The sequence below is a fragment of the Pantherophis guttatus genome, chromosome 4 (genome assembly GCF_059756535.1).
Source record: "Pantherophis guttatus breed Tessera chromosome 4, ASM5975653v1, whole genome shotgun sequence".
NCBI classification, from domain to species: Eukaryota; Metazoa; Chordata; class Lepidosauria; order Squamata; family Colubridae; genus Pantherophis; species Pantherophis guttatus.
This window is the reverse complement of record NC_142066.1, coordinates 51060501-51066008: the sequence shown is the minus strand read 5'-3', so window position 1 is coordinate 51066008 and position 5508 is coordinate 51060501. Positions and strand designations below refer to the sequence as shown.

General features: G+C 38.1%; 1 long non-coding RNA gene across 1 annotated transcript in view; it reads left to right on the top strand.

Annotated features, from left to right (window-relative positions):
* Positions 1-3727: 3727 nt before the first annotated feature.
* LOC148114094 (uncharacterized) overlaps positions 3728-5508 on the top strand; it is an 83282-nt gene continuing 81501 nt past the window's right edge. The window contains exons 1-2 of the long non-coding RNA XR_015733821.1: positions 3728-3934; positions 4814-4968. This is a non-coding gene — a long non-coding RNA (uncharacterized LOC148114094). The remainder of the gene's footprint in view (positions 3935-4813; positions 4969-5508) is intronic.

Genomic DNA, 5508 nt, shown 5'->3' with positions numbered 1-5508 from the left:
TGGAGGGGAGATGACGTTGATGGGGGAAAAAAATTTAAATCACCGGAAGTTTATTCATTTGCTATACACCTATTGTTCCCCGGCAGGGGTGGGCAATTGTGGCTCTTTTACAACCTGTGGACTTCAACTCCCAGAATTACTGAGAGCCGCTTGGCTGTCTCAGGAATTCTGGGAGTTGAAGTCCACAGGTTGTAAAAGAGCCACAATTGCCCACCCCTGTTCCCCGGGGTTAACACCAGCTATAGAGCCATCCACAAAGGTAGCTCAACATTTGTAACGTGCACCTTAAAACTGGAAACTGCATAGAAGTTACAGCATGTGGAACAGGCTGTTTCACAATCTGGATGCATCCACTGAAAAGTAGCATCTGTAAAACAGGCCCGTTCATCTGTCCCTTCTGTGAAAGACAACCCCACCGAACTGCACTCATACAGTATTGCAGTATCTCTCCCCTGCTTGCATGCATTTATGCAGCATAGCAGCAACCTTTTCCCACCCACACACAGTCATATGGCACCATTGCAAGCCTCCCCAGGTCATTCATTCTTGCTGCGGCACCCCCACACCACCTCATGCCACAGTACTTACTTTGTTTTGCTTGTGAGAAGCCAGGTGGATGTCACAAATCTTGGTCACATGAAGCCCCTCCTTAACAATCTATGATCCTTGCTTAATGACAGCAAGGGACCCCTGGGATTGCTACTGCTAAATTATAGTCATGTGACATTGTATTTTACAACAATATTAGTTAATGTTGGAAATTCTGGTACCAATTACTGTTATGTGAGGACTACCTGTATCATGTCTTAGAAAAGAAGTAAGGGAGTAAGTGTGTTTAAGTCTATCATGTTCATTAAAATAGTCACTCAACGAGAAGGATCGTATCAGGTAAGACCAACGTTTCTTTCCCTGATGTATATGTGTATATATGCCTTTGAGTCAGTTCTTGATTCCTAGTGACTGTCTGGACTGGTCCTGTAGTTCTCTTGGTAAGGTGTGTTTTTTTTTTTTTTTTTTGGTGAAGTGGTTTGCCATTTCCTCCTTCTTAGGGCTGAGAGAGAATCCTCTGAATAAGTAAGAGAGTACTACTCACTCTCAGTGACTCTGGGTGGCCTACAAACAATTAAAAAAAAACAATATAACAAGAACAAAACAATAGTCCCCTGGTGACAACAAGCAATCAAATGAGCCACTTGATGGGCTCCATCCCACTCTGGAGGCTGCAGGTAGAACTAGGCAGGGGTGAAATGCTCCCAGTTCGGACCAGATCACCCTATCCAGTAGCGGTGATGGCGGGTGGTTTGGAGAACTGGTAGCAAAAATCCCTGCCCACTCCCCACGTGATTTTCGGCTGTGCCACGTGATTTTCGGCTGAAAAAAATGCTTTTAAAAGTAAAAAAAAAAGCCTCTGATGATCGTGCGGCTCAGCTGGGATCATCAGAGCCTTTTAAAAGCTTTTTTTCTACAACCTCTTCAGCCGAAGAGGTTGTAGAAAAAACGCTTTTAAAAGGCTCTGACGATCCCAGCTGAGTTGCCTGATCGTCAGAGGCTTTTTTTTCTTTTAAAAGCAAAAAAAAAAAAAAAAATGCTTTTAAAAGAAAACAAAAGCCTCTGACAATCAGGCAACTCAGCTGGGATCGTCAGAGCCTTTTAAAAGCGTTTTTTAAACAACCTCCTTGGCCAAAGAGGTTATAGAAAAAATGCTTTTAAAAGTTAAAAAAAAAAGTTGGCCCACCCAGTCACATTAACTCCACACACCAAGCCATGCCCACAGAACCAGTAGTAACAAATTTTACATTTCACCACTGGAACTAGGTCTTCAGGGCCTTGCAAAAGACTGTCAGAGTGGGGGCCAGTCTAATCTCTGTAGGAATGGTGTTCCAAAGGGAGGGAACTACCATGGAGAAGGCCCTACTTCTGGGTCCTGCCAGATATACCTCCTTAGGAGACGGGATCTGTAACATTCCCTGCCTTCCTGCTCTACTGGGTGGGTGATAAGGGAGGTCACAGGGGAAGGTGGGGTCTTATCTCAGTCCATTAATCACCTCCAATTTAACATCATGTTCTCATCAGGGCCCCAAGCAAATAGCAGAGGTCTTCAGGCCTTTTTGAAAGGCTAAAAGGCTGGGTGAGATCTCACTTTGGAGGTGTCACAATGTTCCAGAGTGTGGGAGTCATGAGAGAAAAGCTTTCACCCTGGACCCCACCATCTGGAATTCCTTGATCAGATCTGCAGCATCCCCTTCTGCCATCACAGGTGGGACAGGCTAATCTCATTGAAGTGAGACTGTTCCTCAGATAACCTGGATCGCTGCCATGAAGGACCTTAAAGGTAAGAACCAACACCTTGAATTGGACCTGGAAGCAAACTGGCAATGAATGCAGTTTGCATAACAATGGTATAACATGGGCATGCTCTGGCCTATTTATAACTAGTCCTACTTATTTGTTGGACTAGGTACAGTGAATAGGTTGGCCCAGGTAAATCCAAATCAAACTTTTTAAATATAAAATCAATGCTTGCTGTCTTTAATTATAAATGATTTGGAATTCACCTTTGCCTAAGGCTCTCAGAAGTGGGTTGCAAAATTCAGGGTGAGCACTATATGGCCACAAAGACCTAATGTTAAATTTTATTTACTGTATGAATTTACCTTAATCTTTTATAAATTAACTGTCTTCTGCTTTTGATTTCTACACAGTGCAACCTTTGAATCAAAAGTGTATTAAGATAAATCCCACCTCTCCTTGGTGCATCTTGCTCCCTTCCCTTCTATCTTTGTAATTCTTTGTAATTCTGTAGTTAATCTTAACTACATTTCAGTGTTAATATCCATTTTTAAAATATTTTTAATGTTTTTAATTCATTGTAAGTTGCTTAGAGTTGCCTGCAGGCAAGATGGGTGGCATAATTGAAAAATAATAAAAAAGTACTGTGTTAAAAACAAAACAAAACACTGGACAATCACAATACCTATTTATGATCTCAGTTTCAAGTTCAGAGATTAAACCATAAACAAAATTATAGTTTTGGGCAGCAGCTAATTTTTTGTAGTTTTATTGTTTCTTTGACATTTTGTATTTTGTTTGCTAGTTGACTAGATTTTAATAAAAGGAATCAGGATAGAGTCAGACTTCAGAACAAAAACAATGAATCAAGTGAATATTATTATCTGTATCATTGGTTTTTGATAGAGTGATTGGCCCTATTTAAAAAAAAAACTCCAAAGAACCATTGCTTTAAAGAATCAACTGAACACTTGAATGCACTGAAATCAATGGTTTTGCCAATCACTTAAAGGAAATTAATCCTTTTAATACCACTTAAGGTATTAATCTACTGAAGGGGCAATAAATACATAAACATTCAGAAGCAAGAGTTACATAGATTTTTCAAATTCTATGTTCTATTTCAAAGGTGAGCAACCCAGTATTCTCAAGTTTTTCTGAATATCAGCTTCTGTCAACCTTGCCAATGATTTTAAATTGTAGGAACTGTTGTCTAGAATTTTTCTGTTTGACTACTCCTATCTGCTGTATGCCCTTTGGAAAAGGTGACAAGTACTAAATAAATGATATTTAATATCTGTTTTATGCATTAAACTTTTTTATATGATTCATATTACAAATACTTGGGATACTTTTTATTTGTAAATTCACATTCCTATCATAGAACAGCTAACTACAGGAAGATAAATCAACAGCAGTTGTGAGTAAATTGAGTCTCTTTAGATCAGTTAAATAAAAGATTCTCAAACTATGTGTTGTGAGGAAATGGGAGAAGTTCGCAAATCAGGACTTTTTCTGCAGCTGCCTGAACACACCATTAACTGAATTGATTGTTCTTGAACAGGTCTGGACGGATTCCTTCAATATGTACAGAAAAGACTTCATGTTGGCAAGAGAAAATGTTGTTTATGTGGCATGATATTGGGTGAATATCATTTAGTTTTATTCCTATTTGTTTTGCATACTTTATACATGTATTATATTTCTCAGACCTATTTGATACTTTTTTACTTTTTATACTTTTATACTTCAGTGTTGTATGTTAGAATAGAATAACAGAGTTGGAAGGGACCTTGGAGGTCTTCTAGTCCAATCCACTGCTTAGGCAGGAAACCTATACCATTTCAGGTTATCTAATCTCTTCTTAAAATCTTCCAGTGTTGGAGCATTTACAACTTCTGGAGGCAAGTTGTTCCACTGATTAATTGTTCTGTCAGGAAATTTCTCCTTAGTTCTAAGTTGCTTCTCTCCTTGATTAGTTTCCACCCATTGCTTCTTGTTCTACCCTCAGGTACTTTGAAGAATAGTTTGACTCCCTCTTCTTTGTGGCAACCACTGAGATATCGGAACACTGCTATCATGTCACCCCTAGTCCTTCTTTTCAAAAGACTAGACATATCCAATTCCTGCAATCATTCTTTATATGTTTTATCCTCAAGTCCCCTAATCATCTTCGTTGCTCTTCTCTGCACTCTTTCTACAGTCTCAACATCCTTTTTACATTGTGGTGACCAAAATTGTATGCAGTATTCCAAGTGTGGCCTTACCAAGACATTATAAAGTGGTATTAACATTTCACGTGATCTTGATTCTATCCCTCTGTTTATGAAGCCTAGAACTGTGTTGGCTTTTTTGGCAGCTGCTGCACACTGCTGGCTCATATCTAAATGGTTTCCATTAGGACTCCAAGATCCCTCTCACAGTTACTACTATTGAGCAAGGTATACATATACTGTACCTGTGCATTTTGTTTTGCCTAAATGTAGAACCTTGCTTTTTTCACCATTGAATTTCATTTTGTTAGATAGCGCCCAATGTTCAAGTCCATCAAGATCCTTCTGTATCTTAAGCCTATCTTCTGGAGTTATATGCCTATAGTTTGAAGGTGCTTCTGATGCATATAAAGAAAGATTTGGAGAAGCCAACTACCCTGGAGAGTGGAAGTGTAGTCTAATATGGGTAAGTCATGTTTGAACATCCAAAATGTAATTATTAAAATTCACTGATATATTTTAGCTTGGATACCCAATTTTGTTTTTAATAATATTTAGAAAAAATGAGAAAGAAAAAAAGAAACAGGAAAAGTATATAAAATATAATTGGGTGAATAACAATTCATTATTTTAGAGGGTAAATGTTATCACAAATTTGAAAAAAAAGAATTTATTACTTTGGTTGTAGCTTCAATAGGGCCACAGCACAATTTCATAGAAATACCTATATCACCCAGTGATAAGCTTTTATGTGGTCCCTAAAAGTGATGTTCAAAATGTTTTACTTTGTTTATTAAAAGTCCAGTTATTTTGATAATTGTATTTTTGAATTAAATACCAATTATTAGCCAGTAATGGTGGCATAAAGAACAATGTTAATAAATCACCTTGGATAAAGTAGCACGCACAGATTTCACAGGATTAATTTAAGGTAGGACAAGATGAATAGTGACCTTCTTCATCATCCCTTGGTTTTGTACAGTTTTATCATTTGGGGAGAAAGAAA